Source organism: Eschscholzia californica, unplaced genomic scaffold (assembly GCF_041429995.1).
Source record: "Eschscholzia californica isolate CP2 unplaced genomic scaffold, dmEscCali1.0.p SCAF_4, whole genome shotgun sequence".
NCBI classification, from domain to species: domain Eukaryota; kingdom Viridiplantae; phylum Streptophyta; class Magnoliopsida; order Ranunculales; family Papaveraceae; genus Eschscholzia; species Eschscholzia californica.
This window is the reverse complement of record NW_028238461.1, coordinates 42,780,610-42,797,801: the sequence shown is the minus strand read 5'-3', so window position 1 is coordinate 42,797,801 and position 17,192 is coordinate 42,780,610. Positions and strand designations below refer to the sequence as shown.

The window sequence follows — 17,192 nt, the reverse complement described above, 5'->3', positions numbered from 1 at the left end:
AGTGGTGTGTGTGAGTGAATTTTGACTAGGTTAAGACAAATTGACTAAGTCAACTTAAATGTGAGTGTAGCAAGTAAAAATGGTGAGTGTATATAAAACTTCCCTTTCTACTATCATAATTTTCGAACTCATTGGACTGTACATTTTGAATTCATTTGGCTATACACACACCCCCACAAAATTTGGCTAATTAGGGACATATGTTCAATCTACCGGAGGAATTTCCCCCACAAAATCTGAATGATAGATGAGTTCCCTACTGAATTCATTATCTTTTAAGAGTGTTTGTGATGATATGCATACAATTTAGGTTTATGCCGTGCTCCGGGACTGTCAATTTTGTCGAGCAATCAATCTTGTTTCCCATCGTGTCAATGAACACATAACGAGCTTAAAAATTATTAATGCTATGAACATAATTCTATCTTGGGCGTATTGTGGTGTCCGTATATACGAAATTGGAAATGCGCCCTTAACTTGAATGATGGACTGTGGTTTTGGGGATTACATAGAAAAAAAGGTTTTGCTGTGACCTACATGTGTCGAGCTAACGTGTCTACGAACACATAACCAGCTAGAAAATGTTATCCAGTGAACCTATCAATTTCTGGTGCATCACAGTGGTGTGTACCTGTTGGAGTCAAGCATACATGTAGGTATGGGTGCACCATCCATAATGTCCATTTTTACACCATTTGGGATCACCAGGTATATGTACTTCCCACAACAAACATTTTTTCGTGTTAAGAACTCTTTGCAATTTTTTTTGTCTATACGATTTTTTGTATGTCATCACATTATTTTCAATTTAGGACTGTCAAGGAGTAATGAGTCTCACACCAGAACCATCACAAAGAGGTCGGCAATTTGATCACTTCGTCTGTTGGTGCAAATACTAGCGTATTTATTCGGAGCACGCGTATTTATTCGGAGCACGATTTAATAATAATGTTTTGAGTTAGGTACATTCCTTTGTAAAATAGGCAAAGAGAAGTTCCAATTTGATTACTTTTTATTTCTTATTTTTTATTTCATTTGTATTAAGATAATCTTCTTCTTATTAAGTTTTTCTCCTTCCATATTTCATTTAGGCGTTTGTTTGTTTTTAAGTAATCAAATCTTAAAACAATAATAGTTAGATAATTTAAAAAATAAATTGATACCTCGAACAAAAAACTTACACAGTATGTCAATTCTACATGGATTGTGACTTGTGAGGTCGAGTTAATCCACCTTTATAGAGTTGGATCCCCCTCACTCATTGACGTATTTCAAAACCGTGTAGTTTGGAAGTGCTAAAGCGAATAGAATAAAAGAAAACAAACTCATGATACTTAATTAACTAACACGATATGTGTTATAATGTGGTGCTAGTTATACGTGTAGTGTATATTATCTTGGTCATAGTGGATCTACTATTTAAGTGGTTGATGCCTTCACTTCTATTGACGGGTTTCTAGCCGTACCTATGCAAAAAAGTTCCAACGCAAACAAATTATGGTGGAAGCACCGAAGATAGATATGCTTGACTTGCAGAATCCTACGTCAACGAATTATTGTCTGTGAGGCAGTATACAGTGGGAGTGTTGTAAATTAAAGTTGTACATTAGGTATCCAGCGAGGGATCCACCACTAAGTGGTTAGACGCTCACGCATTGATATATTTCGAAGTCGTACAGTTTATAAATGTCAAAACATAAATAGTGGAAGTCGGGTACCAGCATAACCTATAATAAACTATAGGGTTAATTCCGTTTTGGCCCCCGATTTGTGACCAACTGGCCGTTTTGGCCCCCAATTGTGTCCGGCAGTTCGTTTTGGCCCCAAAAAATTCCTAAATGGCCCCAAATTTTTTCAACCTCCCAATTCTACCCCCATGGCATTTCTGTAATTATTTTTTTTTTCCTTTTCTTTGTCCACCTCATCTAACAATTGACACATCACTCTGTCCACCTCACCCTTCTTCTCCGGCGAAAGGTTGCCGGCCGGAATAAAAAATTCCGGCCGGCCACCTTTACCAAAATAATTTTTTTTTTTTTTTTTTATTTCTCTCTCTTCTTCATCTCCTTCTTTCTCTCTCTTCTTCATCTCTTTCTTTCTCTCTTCTTCTTTCTTTACCTCTCTCTCTCTCTAACCCCTCTCTTTCTCTTTCTCTAACCCCTCTCTCTCTCTATCTTTAAAACTCCGGCGAAGGGGCGGAGCCCCTTCGCCGGAGAACCAGACCTTGAAGGTCTGGTTGGAAACCAGACCTTGAAGGTCTGGTGCGAAACCAGACCTTCAAGGTCTGGTGCGAAACCAGATCCGGTCTGGTTTCAAACCAGACCGAGATCTGGTTTCTATAACCAGATCCCGGTCTGGTTTGAAACCAGATCGGAATCTGGTTTCAACTAACCAGAACGAAATCTGGTTAGTTGAAACCAGATTCCGATCTGGTTTCAAACCAGACCGGGATCTGGTTGTAGAAACCAGATCTCGGTCTGGTTTGAAACCAGACCGAATCTGGTTTCTCACCAGACCTTGAAGGTCTGGTTCTCCGGCGAAGGGGCTCCGCCCCTTCGCCGGAGTTTTAAAGATAGAGAGAGGGGTTGGAGAAAGAGAAAGAGAGGGGTTAGAGAGAGAGAGAGGTAAAGAAAGAAGAAGAGAGAAAGAAAGAGATGAAGAAGAGAGAGAAAGAAGGAGATGAAGAAGAGAGAGAAATAAAAAAAAAAAAAAAAATTATTTTGGTAAAGGTGGCCGGCCGGAATTTTTTATTCCGGCCGGCAACCTTTCGCCGGAGAAGAAGGGTGAGGTGGACAGAGTGATGTGTCAATTGTTAGATGAGGTGGACAAAGAAAAGGAAAAAAAAAATAATTACAGAAATGCCATGGGGGTAGAATTGGGAGGTTGAAAAAATTTGGGGCCATTTAGGAATTTTTTGGGGCCAAAACGAACTGCCGGACACAATTGGGGGCCAAAACGGCCAGTTGGTCACAAATCGGGGGCCAAAACGGAATTAACCCTAAACTATAATTGGTTTAGTTTTAAAATAGTTTTGTATTCTTAATTGTTTCTGATTACCAATAATGTTATCTTAAACTAATATAATTCACTCGTGTGCTTATCCTATTGGCTAATCATCTGCTTTATAAACCTACTTTCCTGCACTAAAATTTCATCAAATCATATTTATATGACCAATTAGAAAATGAAAATGTGCTTGATGGTTTTTTGATTAGTGGATAATTTGACCAATCATCTTCTCACCATATGACTTAGGTAATAAATTAAGTTAACCCAAGTGATTATTCTCTTAATAAAGTTTTCCATATTTTTCGTGGAATGCTTTTGGTTTATTATTCAATTATCAATAAGTCGAGCTAAAAAAACACATTGATCCCATGACTATGTTTGATTTACAACTTGGTTGTTAAGTTGATATATTTCGGAGATGACAGAAAATCAATCTAAAAGTAAGTTGTTAACCGAACCCCCTTTGAGTTTTTTTTCTAGAATTTAACTAACTCAATAGTGCTATGATCTTTGACTTAAAACCCTTAACTATTTGTTTTTCCTTGTAGTCAGGTACTCAGGTTACATTATAATTAGTGCATCGAAAATGTATACCTTCTTTGTGTACTAACAACTGCATAGGGAATATAGTATTAATCCACGTCTTAGTACTATGTACTAGAGCAATCCGCGCTTTTAAGTATCACTAGCCGTCAAGCAATTATTTGTCACTCATAATTAAGAATAAGAAATCATTTCAAATCAGTTAGCTAAATACAGTATGAGGTTGAAATCTTCTTAATGAATATTGTTACAATCAATTACCTCGTATTGTTCAAGAATTATAATATTTTTATTTATTCATGTGAATTGTGGTATCAAAATGAATAGATTAAGGAAAAAGAGGTAGAGTTAGCTAGAGAGGAAAGCTCACACTAATAAGACCTAAAATTATAGAATGATTTGCTCTCTCGTTCATTCCTCTGTTAACCGATTGGAATAAACCAAGTGATAATTTCAAAATATTAGGAACGTCGAAAGTGACTATGCATTTCTTAATTAGATTATGAAAATGGACAGAAATGAACCCTAATGGTTGAAAAAGAGAGTCAGTATATATGGGCTGATGTAACATATCTTTATGACCTAATGGGTTCTAACAAGGTTGAAATAATATAAACTAACATAAGAAGACATTTTGCTTACATGGAAGCAATTGAAGAAAGATGAGAAAGGAATGGAGCAAAGTCACCCCCCAAAGCTTAAAAGAAGGTTTCACTAGCCCATGATTGTCTTCACATGTTTTAACATGAGATTCCATTCCCCCAAATGCATCCATTCTTTAATGTTTCTAATGTACCAACATCAAATAAACTAAAACCTAGATGCTAGGGTTTCAATATTTTATAGTAAATATTATGTCACAGGGCAACTCACCCTCCACCATAGATCTCATATTTGATTGCTAACACCAAGCCACCAAGGTGGGCAAAAGTAAGGAAGAATACCCTTAAATATAGGTGGAGTTGGAATTGGAGATACAAAATTAATATTTGATAAATGCTAGGGTAGGTTGCACCCTACACTGAAAGATGTAGTCATTTTAAAGAATATACAGTAGGTTTAAATATCTTCATGGAATAAATTTAGATTTAACAATGACTACACTGAAACTACGATTTTGACGAATAATATACAAAATATCATTTTCTAAACAATATTGTGTATGTAGTAAAGAACAACATAAGGAAATAACCAAATTGGTTTCCACATGGGTTGTGAATTCAAAATAATACTTCTACCAATTATATGTACATTGTCTAGATGGGAGAAATTTTCTTTTCTTTCTCTTTCTTTACCACCTTTTTACTCACTTTTATTGAAACTTTAAACTTACAAATTTAGGAAAATGGTAATAATGTTTAACAATCCAAAGCAATTGAAGGGTTTTTTAAGAATTGAACACATTTTTAGGTTTAAGTAAAGTAAAAAAGATAAGAGGCCTTGGGCAAACGGCCCAAAATCATGGGAAGAATGAGGACCGGGCCCAAGGCAGTCCGGAATTATGGATCAGGTCCAAAGTGTCAGCCCCTTGAAAGTGGAAAACTAAAAACCTTCGATTTCATTGATATTACGGATTTGCCATTCAAAAAAAAGCGCGAAATTGACGAACTTTTTGGCCAAAGTCTGACGTCAAGTCAGGTTTCGAATGACTCCTCCACGCCAACGTCACTTCCCCATTACCTCGAGCCCACGCCTTTCAGTTTTGGAAACCGCTCACTCTCTCTCTCTCCATTACTCCATTACTCCTGATTATTCGTCCACCATTACCCAAAAGAAAACCGCTCACTCTCTCTCTCTAAAAACCAGTTCAAACTCTCAAGCTGTTCTTCATTCCTTTAGTGCAAGATCAGTGAAAGAAAAACTCTGAAGTTGTTCTTCATAAAAGGTAAGTTTTCTTTAACAAAAAGAAAAAGGATTTTTGAGGGAAAAACCCTAAATCTAAAGAAAAACCCTAAATTGAAAGAAAAACCCTAAATATTCCTTCGAAATCTGTTACAAATTTAACTTGGATTACTGTTTGCAGATGGCGAAGAAAAGCACAAAAACAACATCACCAAAGAAAATCGCTACAGAGCCAGCAACGACGAGGTCTAGATCCGTGAAACAAAATAAGATGAAAGAAAAGCAACCAACTAGGAGTAGCCCGAGGGGGAAGACGAAGGTACAAAAGTCCACACTCTTTTTAATTTCATGTACACGATCCAGTGATCTAGAAACTTTTTAGTTTCCATGCACAATTTCGTTTTACTTTTTCACAAAGCTTTGAAGTATTTTACTGTTACCATCCTACCTTTTTTTAGTTTCATGTACATGATCCAGATGTCTAGAAACTTTTTAGTTCCCATGCACAAAGCTTTGGTCAAGATCACTGTCAGTTTTATAACGTCCGTTTTATAGTTTACTGTTAATAGATAGTTTACTGTCAGTTTTATAGTTTACTCTAAGTTTATTTGTTCCAAAACAGACAAAGCATACCTTACTGTACACTAGACATTACATAATGCACTGTCAGTTTTATAGTTTACTGTAAATTGATATGTTTCAAAACAAGCAAAGCATAGCATACTGTACACTATACATTACATAATGCACTGAAAGTTTTTTAATTTACTGTAAAATGATATAGTTTACTGACAATTGATATCTTCCAACACTCACAAAACATATGATACTGTACACTATACATTACATAATGCACTGTCAGTTTTATAGTTTACTGTATATTGATATGTTCCAAAACCGACATTTATAGTTTACTGTCAATTAATTTGTTCCAATACACTTATGGCTTACCATCCTGAACACTGTACATTACGTAATGCACTGTAAGTTTTATAGTTTACTGTCAGTTTTTAATTTACTGTAAACTCCTTTGTTCCCGCAGGAAGCTGAACAACAAATAGTGAAGAATACCAAAGGAAAGAGGAAAGCCACCCAACAACCAGAGGGTCCTCAACGAAAACAAAAGAAGCCAACAAAAGCTCAAGGAGAGGGAAGTGAACAGAGCGGGAAAGAGTTGAAAAACCGACCCGACAAACTTAATAGCAAACTGTCAAAGGCATACAAGTGGTCCCTTCGTAAAATTTGGGACCAAATGAAGACAACTTATTTTAAGTTGAGTGACAGACAAAAGGAGTTGTTGGATGAGACTCCTTTCAAATACCTATTGAGAGCCTTCAATGACAACAAGCTGGAAATGGCAAATCCCGTTTCGAGCATGATATGAGTAGTAGTAGTAACTCAGTTTCATCACCAAATCCCGTTTGGGACCATAGGAATCAGCTTCATCACCAAATCCTATACAAATTGCCGCATTTCGAGCATGATATGAGTAGTAGTAACTCAGTTTAATACCATAATCTTTTTTGAAGGAACTAACAATATCCTTGGTGCTCTTGGTAGGGTTCTCTCTAATGTCTTCTGCAATCAATAAACTAACAGCTTCAGTCGATAGTCGAGGTTTGCGTACACCAGTGATGAAATCTTCACAGGTGTGAACGGGGTTATAGGCTTTCAGGATAAACATAGATCTCGACTTAAGAGGAGCAACTGCGTGTATTTTCCACTTGCATTTTGTACTTTTGCAAACACAGGTGACACGATCGCGGTCATTCTTCACAAACACATAATTGTAACCGTACTTGATTGAGTATCGACTGAGAGCCTGGCGAAATGCAATCACACCGCCAGGAAATTCTTGACCCTCATGGGTGAATACTTCAGGCCAACTCTCAGACCGGAGAGGTTCTCTTCTGACAAGAGCAGTGCAACCATCACCATGGTTAGAAGGCGGGGGTAAGAAGAAATCACTGGGCGACCTACAAAAATACACAAAGTTTAAAACCAGGAACGGAAAAACTAACCTTACATTTAATTGTGAACAAGACATTTTACAACTCCCAGTCAAAAAAAGGTATAACACACAAAGTACTGTACCGATTCAACTCTTGTGGAATCATTGAAGTGTATGATCGAGGCACAATTGACGAATTAGGCATGACAAAACCACATTCCAACCTGCGTAAGTTAAAGAAATATATAGATATATAGGAATAGGGAACTGAATAATCTACCGTCAACTATCAAACGACAAGGGAACAAGCGAACGGATCAGGAACTTAATTTTGTACAGTATACTTGACCAATAAAATTGAAAATATAAGGAATGAAAATGTACCGATTCATTGCTTCTGTACTCATTGAGGGTGATGATCTTGACAAATTTGAAGCATTCGAAGGGAAGAATTCAAGTTCAAACCTGAATAATTACAGGAATAAGGTGAAGAGGTGAAGGAACATGTACAGAGGTGAAGGACACATGTACAGAAAACTGACCAAGTACAACACACCTTGTATAACTACGTAGGAACTACAACATGTACAACCAACTATAAAGCACAACGGGAATTACATACTGACTAATAAATATACCTATTCATTAAGGGTGGTGATCTTGAAGTACTTGATGGGTAGGGACTGCAGAATTCACGATCTGCTTCACGAATGTAATCTTCATTTGACTGGGACATCATTTCTTCTCTGTTCATTCTGCATAAGAGAAGGTCGGGAACTTTAGAATGTTTTGTAAACTATCCAAACACGAGGGAACGAACTAACGGATAAGGAACGTAAAAATGTACAGTATAGTTGAACAATAAAAACGAAAGTATAAGGAATGAAAATATACCGATTCATTAAGGGTGGTGATCTTGAGATACTTGATGGGTGGAGACTGAAGAATTGACGTTCTGGTTCACGAATGGACTCTTCATTTGACTGGGACGACATTTCTTCTCTGTTCATTCTGCATAAGAGAAGGTCGTGAATTTTAGAATGATTTGTAAACTATCCAAATACGAGGGAACGGGCTAACGGATAAGAAACGTAAAAATGTACAGTATAGTTGAACAATAAAAACGAAAGTATAAGGAATGAAAATATACCGATTCATTAAGGATGGTGATCTTGAGATACTTGATGGGTGGAGACTGAAGAATTGACGTTCTGGTTCACGAATGGACTCTTCATTTGACTGGGACGACATTTCTTCTCTGTTCATTCTGCATAAGAGAAGGTCGGGAACTTTAGAATGTTTCGTAAACTATCCAAACACGAGGGAACGAACTAACGGATAAGGAACGTAAAAATGTACAGTATAGTTGAACAATAAAAACGAAAGTATAAGGAATGAAAATATACCGATTCATTAAGGGTGGTGATCTTGAGATACTTGATGGGTGGAGACTGAAGAATTGACGTTCTGGTTCACGAATGGACTCTTCATTTGACTGGGACGACATTTCTTCTCTGTTCATTCTGCATAAGAGAAGGTCGTAAATTTTAGAATGTTTTGTAAACTATCCAAATACGAGGGAACGGGCTAACGGATAAGAAACGTAAAAATGTACAGTATAGTTGAACAATAAAAACGAAAGTATAAGGAATGAAAATATACCGATTCATTAAGGGTGGTGATCTTGAGATACTTGATGGGTGGAGACTGAAGAATTGACGTTCTGGTTCACGAATGGACTCTTCATTTTACTGGGACGACATTTCTTCTCTGTTCATTCTGCATAAGAGAAGGTCGGGAACTTTAGAATGTTCTGTAAACTATCCAAAGAAGAGGGAACGGGATAACGGATAAGGAACGAAAAATTGTACAATATAGTTGAACAATAAAAACGAACATATAAGGAATGAAAATATACCGATTCAAAGTTGACGTGTTAAGATTAGAGATATGCAATCCAACCTGCAAAAGTTAACTAAACGAAAGTATAGACATATTGCAAAACGGGAACTGAACAATGTACGGTAAACTTGGCCACTGTATAGAAACATGTACAGAAAACTGACCAAGAACAAACACTATATAACTAAGTAGAAACTACAAAATGTACAACCAACTATAAAACAAAAAGGAAACTGTATACTGACTAGTAAATATACAGATTCATTAAGGGTGGTGTCTTGAAGTACTTGATTGGTGGGCAATGAACTAGTGTTACAGTAAATCATTAGTTTCGAAGGAGTTGTTCAAAGGATCCTAATATTCATCATTTTGGTGACCTCTGTTTATAGTACATCCATCATCTTGAAATTATTTCATTCAATGCAAGTAGATGAGTTTAAATGTTTTTGTTTTTGTTTAAGGAGTATTCAGGGCAGAAACATGAAAGGGACAGTCAACCAAACAAATATGAATGAAATGTAGTGTCTAACTGTTTGTCTTTAAAGAGCAGTGGACCAAAAGAAACATTAAATGATAACATTGAAGGCTAAAAGATGAGATTTAAGAACATTAAAATGATAACATTAAATGATACCATTCAAGGCTAGAAGATGAGTTTAAATGCTTTTGTTTTTGTTTTTGTTTTTATTTTTGTTTTTGTTTGGGTTTAAGGAGTATTCATGGCAGAAGATGAGTGAGGCAAAATACTAGAGTTCCCTTCAAGCCAGGAAGATGATGAACATTAAAATCACTAACCTGATGTGGAAGAACAGTAACAGTTGGTCTTTCAAAAGATGATGAGCTTCTGTCTATAAATAGAGCTAGAAACAGTTGATAGATTTTGAGCGGGACCGAAATTTTCAACCCAAAAATTTGGATGAAAATTTTGGTGAAAATGGCGCCATTACAGGAGAGAGAACAGAGGATAGAGAGAGAAAGAAGAAAATAAAGGAGAGATTTGGGCGGGGAGATAAGGGAAGGAAATCAGATTAGAGAGGGAAGGAAATAAAATTGGAGATATTTTCTCCTCATTTAATGCTCCTGATTAGACAAATTCGGCTCATTAATTGCCATGTCAATCGGCCATTAAGGCAGGTAAGGGAGAAGCAGGCAGGGGCAAAAAGGGAAGGAATAAACCATAGAAACAGGAATTCTCAGGCTAATCTGACATTTTGGACCTCTCCCGCAATTTGGAAATGGGCTGGGGCGGAAGCTAATTTACCAGGCTAATTTTGGTCCTCTCCCTCAAAAATCCAAAAGATAAAGCAATGGAACACAAGTTTCTAAATTTACATGAGTTTTGAGCGTAATACTTGCAAGATTAGTTTTTAGTGAATAATTTTTATTTTCGGAACATGCTTTAGTCGATCAGCGTAACAAATAGTTGGTTATGATAGTGGTAGTCCCAATTTTTTTTTTTTTTGTTTTGTTGTGGAAAAAATCCCATTAAAGAAAAACAAGAATAGAAGAGATAGTACTAAGTCTCTTTACATATAATAGGATTAGTGGTTCTATTAGCTAGGTTATGAGCTATCTTATTATGCTTTCTATTACAGTAAGAAAATTCTAAACGAGTAAATGTTTTCCTTTCTATTTTCACCAGGGTGACTTGAGATAACCAACAGATGCTAGATTTTTTTCTTTCAAAATGATGTATGATTTTTGGTTGCCGCCTTCTATGACTATCTGATTTATGTTAAGAGGCAGTCCAAAAATTGTAACTTTAAGAATTCGTCTAACCTTTCCAACATAAATTAAACTAAGATTAAATTTTATAACAATATTGGAGCGTATGAGTCTTTACCAAACATTTATGCTTGATTAAGATTCTACATTACCATGTTATTCAATAAATAAACATTCAGGATGATTATGATAAAACATCTCAACACTAATGGTGTGTTTGGTTGCAGGATTCCTATCAAAAGTGGGATTTGGTAGGAATCATTAATCCTTGGTCTGTTTGGCTACCAAGAATCCTAGGACTCTTGAATCCTAAAGGATTCCTAATTCCAAAATTTGTATTGGAACAAAATCTCACCCTACCCCTAGGATTTGCTAGGATTTTTGATTAATAAACCTAAATTTCAAACTTAAAATCAACGAAAATTTATTTCCCTTCTACAAAATAATTATTTTTTTCAAAAACCATTACTTTTTCCAAAAATCATTATTTTTTTAAAAATCATTGTTTTTTTCAAAAATCATCTTTTTTTAAAAAAAAATCATTTTTTTTATATTTTTATAAAAATCATTAGTTTTTTAAAAATCATTATTTTTTCTTAAAAATCATTATTTTTTTCAAAAATCTTAATTTTTTACTAGGATTTTTTATTAATAAACCTAAATTTCAAACTTAAAATCAACGAAAATTTATTTCCCTTCTACAAAATAATTATTTTTTTCAAAAATCATTACTTTTTCCAAAAATCATTATTTTTTTAAAAATCATTTTTTTTATTTTTTCAAAAATAATTATTTTTATAAAAATCATTAGTTTTTTAAAAATCATTATTTTTTTCAAATCATTATTTTTTCTTAAAAATCATTATTTTTTTCAAAAATCTTAATTTTTTTCAAAAATCTTTATTTTTTTCAAAAATCTTTATTTTTTTCAAAAATCATTACTTTTCAAAAATCATTAGTTTTTCAAAAATCATTATTTTTTCAAAAATCGTTATTTTCGAAGAATAATATTGTGTGGAAGGAATAACTATTTTTTGAAAAAAATAATGTTTTTTGAAAAATAATGATTTTGAAAAAAAAAATTTAAAATAATTATTTGTAGAAAGAAATAACTATTTTTGAAATTTTCGTGAAAAAAATAGGTTTCATGAAATTTCAGTTACCGGAAAAAATAGGTTAATGAAATTTCAGTTACCTAGAAACAATATTTGGATGAGATTTTGTTTTTGGGATATTATTCATGAATTTGAAAGATATTATTTTAATTAGAATCTATTTTTAAGAATCCAAATATTATTGACAAACAAACCAAAAGATTTTAAATGAAGGAATCAAGAATCCTAGAATTCTTATTGGTTACCAAACAAACCAAAAGAAACCATTTGGATTCATGAATCCCAAGGACTCATGAATCCGTGGATTCATGAATCCTGCAACCAAACGCACCATAATTTGTTAATACATGAATTTTTAGGTGAGATATTCTAACTATCTACAAACATTATTGTTACAACAGCTAGTGTAATCAAAGAAATCGGACTATGCACACTCACTATCGAGGAAAATACTTATAATGTGGTGTACGTATACATTTTATTTTATGTTCAATTTAGTTATGAAATGACAGACGTCGAGACCACAATCTAATAAAACCAAAACAAATTTTCTTTCCAAAATACTCTAGCGATGTAAAAAGATAAATATAGGAAAGATAGATAAATGTATGTAGTTTAGCTTTACAAGGAAACACCAGATTGTGATTCATTTGTCTTTCCTCTTGGTAATGTCATTTATCAATAGGACCAGGCGTATTGACAACCTCTAAGTTGGGACAATTACCCAAATCACCTAGATTACATCTTGATTAGAAATTAAGTTTTAAAGTAAAGTCTGTCGTGATGTAAATTCACGCAAGTCAAATTACAATATAATGTTGTTTTGCAACAAATTACATGGAGAAACCATAGTTTTTTTTTATGTAGTGGTGATTTCATTGTTGAAATGATGGCAAGGAGTTATCACAAGATCGACAAAGAAACTATCCCAAAAGAAAGAAAGACAATTACATAAAATTAAAGTTTACAAATTAAAGAGGGAATCCGAAAAAGGAGAAGTATGTTTCCCATCCAATGAAAAGTACGTCTTTAATGAAAACTATTAGTTACTCGGGAGATCTGTATATCTCATTTAAGAACATATTGTTGTTTTCCAACCAAAGAGCTCACAAGATCAGGGGTGGTTTTGAGCCAAAGCGAACAAAGCGTCGCTTCGGGCCACCGACTTTTAGGGGCCACCAAGACATTAATTTCTGTAAGAAATATATAAGAAGTCCAACTCTCTAAAAAAGATTATAAGGGCCCATTTAAAAAACGTTAAGTAAAAAGCGCCACCAAAATTGTTGATCTTTAAATGAATGGTGGGCTCAAAGTTTGTTTGATTTATGGGAAAGCAGAGTAGAAAGTGTCGATTCAAAAACTGGAGACAACTGATGATTAGAAGAAGCTTAACCCATTTAAAAAATGTTAAGTAAAAAGGGCCACCAAGACATTAGGTTTCAAGCTCCACAATTACGAGAAGCTTTAGAAGAATTGGTGGAGACAAGTGATGATTCAAAAACAATTTATGATGCCAAAAATATATTAAAACAAGACTTTGAAAATTTTGAATTCCTTTTGAGCATGGTTATTTGGCATAATATATTGTTTGTGGTAAACTCTGTTAGCAAAACACTTCAAACTGAAGATATAGATATTGATGTTGCATTAAAGAAATTGAATGAACTCATTCGTTATCTTGAAGATTATAGAGAAGTGAGATTTGAAGAAGGCATGGTTGAAGCTAAAGAGATTGTCATTAAAATGGGATCTGAAACAACATTTCGAAAAAAACGTATTATTCGAAGAAAAAAACAGTTTCACGAGAATGCGTGTGAAGATCCATCAATCTCACCTAAGAAGCATTTAGAGTTAATTATTACATATACATATCAAATCAGACTCTTTATTTATTTAAGAGCAGATTCGAGCAAACTAGAAATACAAAGAAATATTTCGTTTTCTGTTTGAGTTAAAAAAGTTAAACTCCCAAGATGATGGTGATTTGAGAGGTTCATGTGTTCGCCTTGAAACCTTTTTCAAGCTTAATGAGTCATATGACATAGACGGAATAGACTTATTTTCTGAACTGAAAGTGTTGAAGCGTCTTTTACCAAATGAGATCAAAAGACCAACTGAAGTGCTAGATTTTTTTGAATATATGAAAGGTTATTAACCGAACACATGAGTTTCTTATAGAATTATGTTAACCATACCAGTTATTGTTGCCTTTCCAGAAAGAAGTTTTTCTAAGTTGAAGTTGATTAAGTCTTATATTCGATCTACTATGTCACAAGAAAGGTTAACCGGGTTAGCTATATTATCTATTGAGAAGGATATGGCTGACAGTCTTGATTATTCGACGATTATTAGTGACTTTGCATCGAAAAATTTAAGAACAACAAAATTTCAGTGACTGTAATTATCAAAAAATTATTTTGTTATATAAATATGATGAAAATATTTTGCGGTACTTACGGTTTTCATGTAAATACATTTATACGTTTTACAATTTGATAGAAAGGGCCACATTTTCAGACCTCGCTTCGGACCACCGAAAAGTCAGGGCCGCCCCTGCACAAAATAGTAATGGAGGGCAATCACTCAAGAATGATTTCAGAACACTGAACTCTGTTTTAACTTTCTCGACATCAATTATCATCTCAACCGAAACACAAGAGTTCAAATTTTTGAAAGAAATTTCCACAAAGGTTGGACTAAGTTTTCCTTGTTTATGGATAGTCTAAGACCAAATGGTTGCATGGAAGCAATCCTTAACAAAAAAAAAAAGCATGGAAGCGAGGACACGCCTAATCAAGATGAGTCTGCTGCTTTTAGATGAAACATTCTTCTTCCATGGAGCTAGTTTCTAAGCAATTTCTTAAGAATAGGTGTCCAAAATGAAGCATACCTTGCATTCTCCACCAAAAGTCACACCTAGGTAAGAGAGAAAAGAAATAAGTAAAGCATTGGATAATATTAGTTGCTTGAGTAGTCTCCTATTTAGCGAAAACGCTAGATAATCCAACAATTTCAACCCACTTAGACAAATACACATAGATCACACTTGAAAAAAAAAATAAGAACTTACAAAAAATCTGGACCATTTATTATGTTGTCCACGTGTACTTGTCCACTAAGTAAGTTGAAATTGTTGGGTTATCTAGTATTTTTCTGTATTTGATGCTATTACTAAGCAACATTGATTTTGACAATTTTAACAGAAAAAAAAAATCCACCACTTGAAGAGTTTCTCGAACTTTAATAAGTTTGACTTTAAGAAAATTTATGGTATCATCTGCAAATTGTAAACGAGTCACTTAATTGAAGTTCATGCCTACAGAGAAATCAAAAAATAAATTCAGTAGTTCAAATCGATTCGTAACGATCTAAAGACATAGCGATCTAAAGACTTCCTTCACAAAATTTGGCCACATGACATTCTTTAAGTATACTTATCGTTTAGGGTTTCTCTCTTTATCCATATCAGTAAAATTAACCTCCTTGATTTTTTTACATTAGTGACATTAACACTAACCAATCTCACAAAATTATGAAAAACTAATAACAAAACAATCCTATACATAGAAAGTAAAGAAGGAATTCTACAAGAATTCTAGGCGTTCTCTTTCTAGGCACAGTCGATGCCTAAAGCTCAGAAAACTATATGATCATTTATCTTTTAGATTATAAATCCATTTCTTTTCCCATATGAACCTCATTAGTTTAGGTTGCTTAATATGAAAGGATTCAAAAAATGCGAATAAATCTATCCTCTTAGACCAAAATAAAGTGAATTTTATTGCACGAGTTATTCCAAGCTTTAGGGTTATAAATACAAAAGAACCGGAAAAGAACATAACTTTTCTTTTAAATTGTTATCTTAAAAGGGACAAAAGAGGTTTCCATCCATTTTTTATGCAAATTGTATTATTAAGTCAATCATTTATGATCATAAAGGTTCCTAACTCATCTATATTAACACAAATTAATTTACCAACTATTCTTTCATAAACAAATCAATAAGTTGAGTGATTGACCATTGAATTTTTTATTATACAAATATTTTTGTTTTATTGCTCGACCACTGCTTATCAAATATTTATAAACTAGGGTATGTCCCGTGCCACAGGGCACAGACATAAATGTGACGGAATTCTAACCCTAACTTCACCCGAGTTTTCATATTTAATGTTTCTATACTCGATACTTTAATTTTTTTTTTTTATATTATTTTCTTTTGTTTCCTATTCTTAAATTAGTTACTCCTTATTGAGAGAGATTTTTTAACTATTGAAATATCTTTTGTTTCATTTTTTCTTTAATTAGTTATTTTTTTCCTAATGACACGGTTATTTTTTTCTTCAAATAGGTAATTTTCTTTCTAAGAATGACTATATTTTAAATTTTAAGAAGGACTAATATCCCTTATTAAAAAAATGATGTTTGTCCTATTCATCGTTTTTCCTTCTGTTTTATTATATAGATTTAGAAAGACATTTTCAACAAAGAATGTAGAAAAAATAGTTGATCATGGTGCAAAATGAATAAAACTAAAGAAAAAAATATTTAACACATAAAGTAAGGAAGGTTCACAATAGCTTTATATATAAGTTTCACATTTGCAACAAAAAAATATCTATACAACAAATGACATAGGTTTTGGCGCCATGTAATAACTTTGGTTTATAAATCTCGGTCGTCCAATTCTTTTTTGTAAATCACGACCCTTTCTTTTAACGGGGTTTTAAAGGATAAAGGTGGAAAAGTGAGAATACCAACCCACTCCCTATAAACTCTCTAACTATTTTTCTCTCTTTCCTCTTTTCTCCCTTCAAACAACTAAATATAATCTCTGTTATTATTTTTAATATATTTTTATTACTTCAATATGTGTATAAGACCAAAATATTCGATAATTTTGTATAACATAATATAGAAATTTTCTTGCCCTACGGGCAGGGGCTATACCCTAACCTATATAACAAATTAGCTAGGTTTTTGGTACCATGTCATAACTTTGGTTTATAAATCTCGGTCGTCCAATATTCTTTTGTAAATCATGACCCTTCATTTTAAAGAGTCTTTCAAAATATAAATATTTAAACGTCAAAATAACTACTCAC

General features: G+C 33.7%; 1 long non-coding RNA gene across 1 annotated transcript; it reads right to left on the bottom strand.

Annotated features, from left to right (window-relative positions):
• Positions 1–7,338: 7,338 nt before the first annotated feature.
• On the bottom strand, positions 7,339–8,054 carry LOC147544861 (uncharacterized). The gene is made up of 4 exons (XR_015239779.1): positions 7,984–8,054; positions 7,730–7,810; positions 7,489–7,569; positions 7,339–7,370 (listed from the first exon to the last, which is right to left on the bottom strand). It is a non-coding gene; the product is annotated as an uncharacterized LOC147544861 (long non-coding RNA).
• Positions 8,055–17,192: the final 9,138 nt, after the last annotated feature.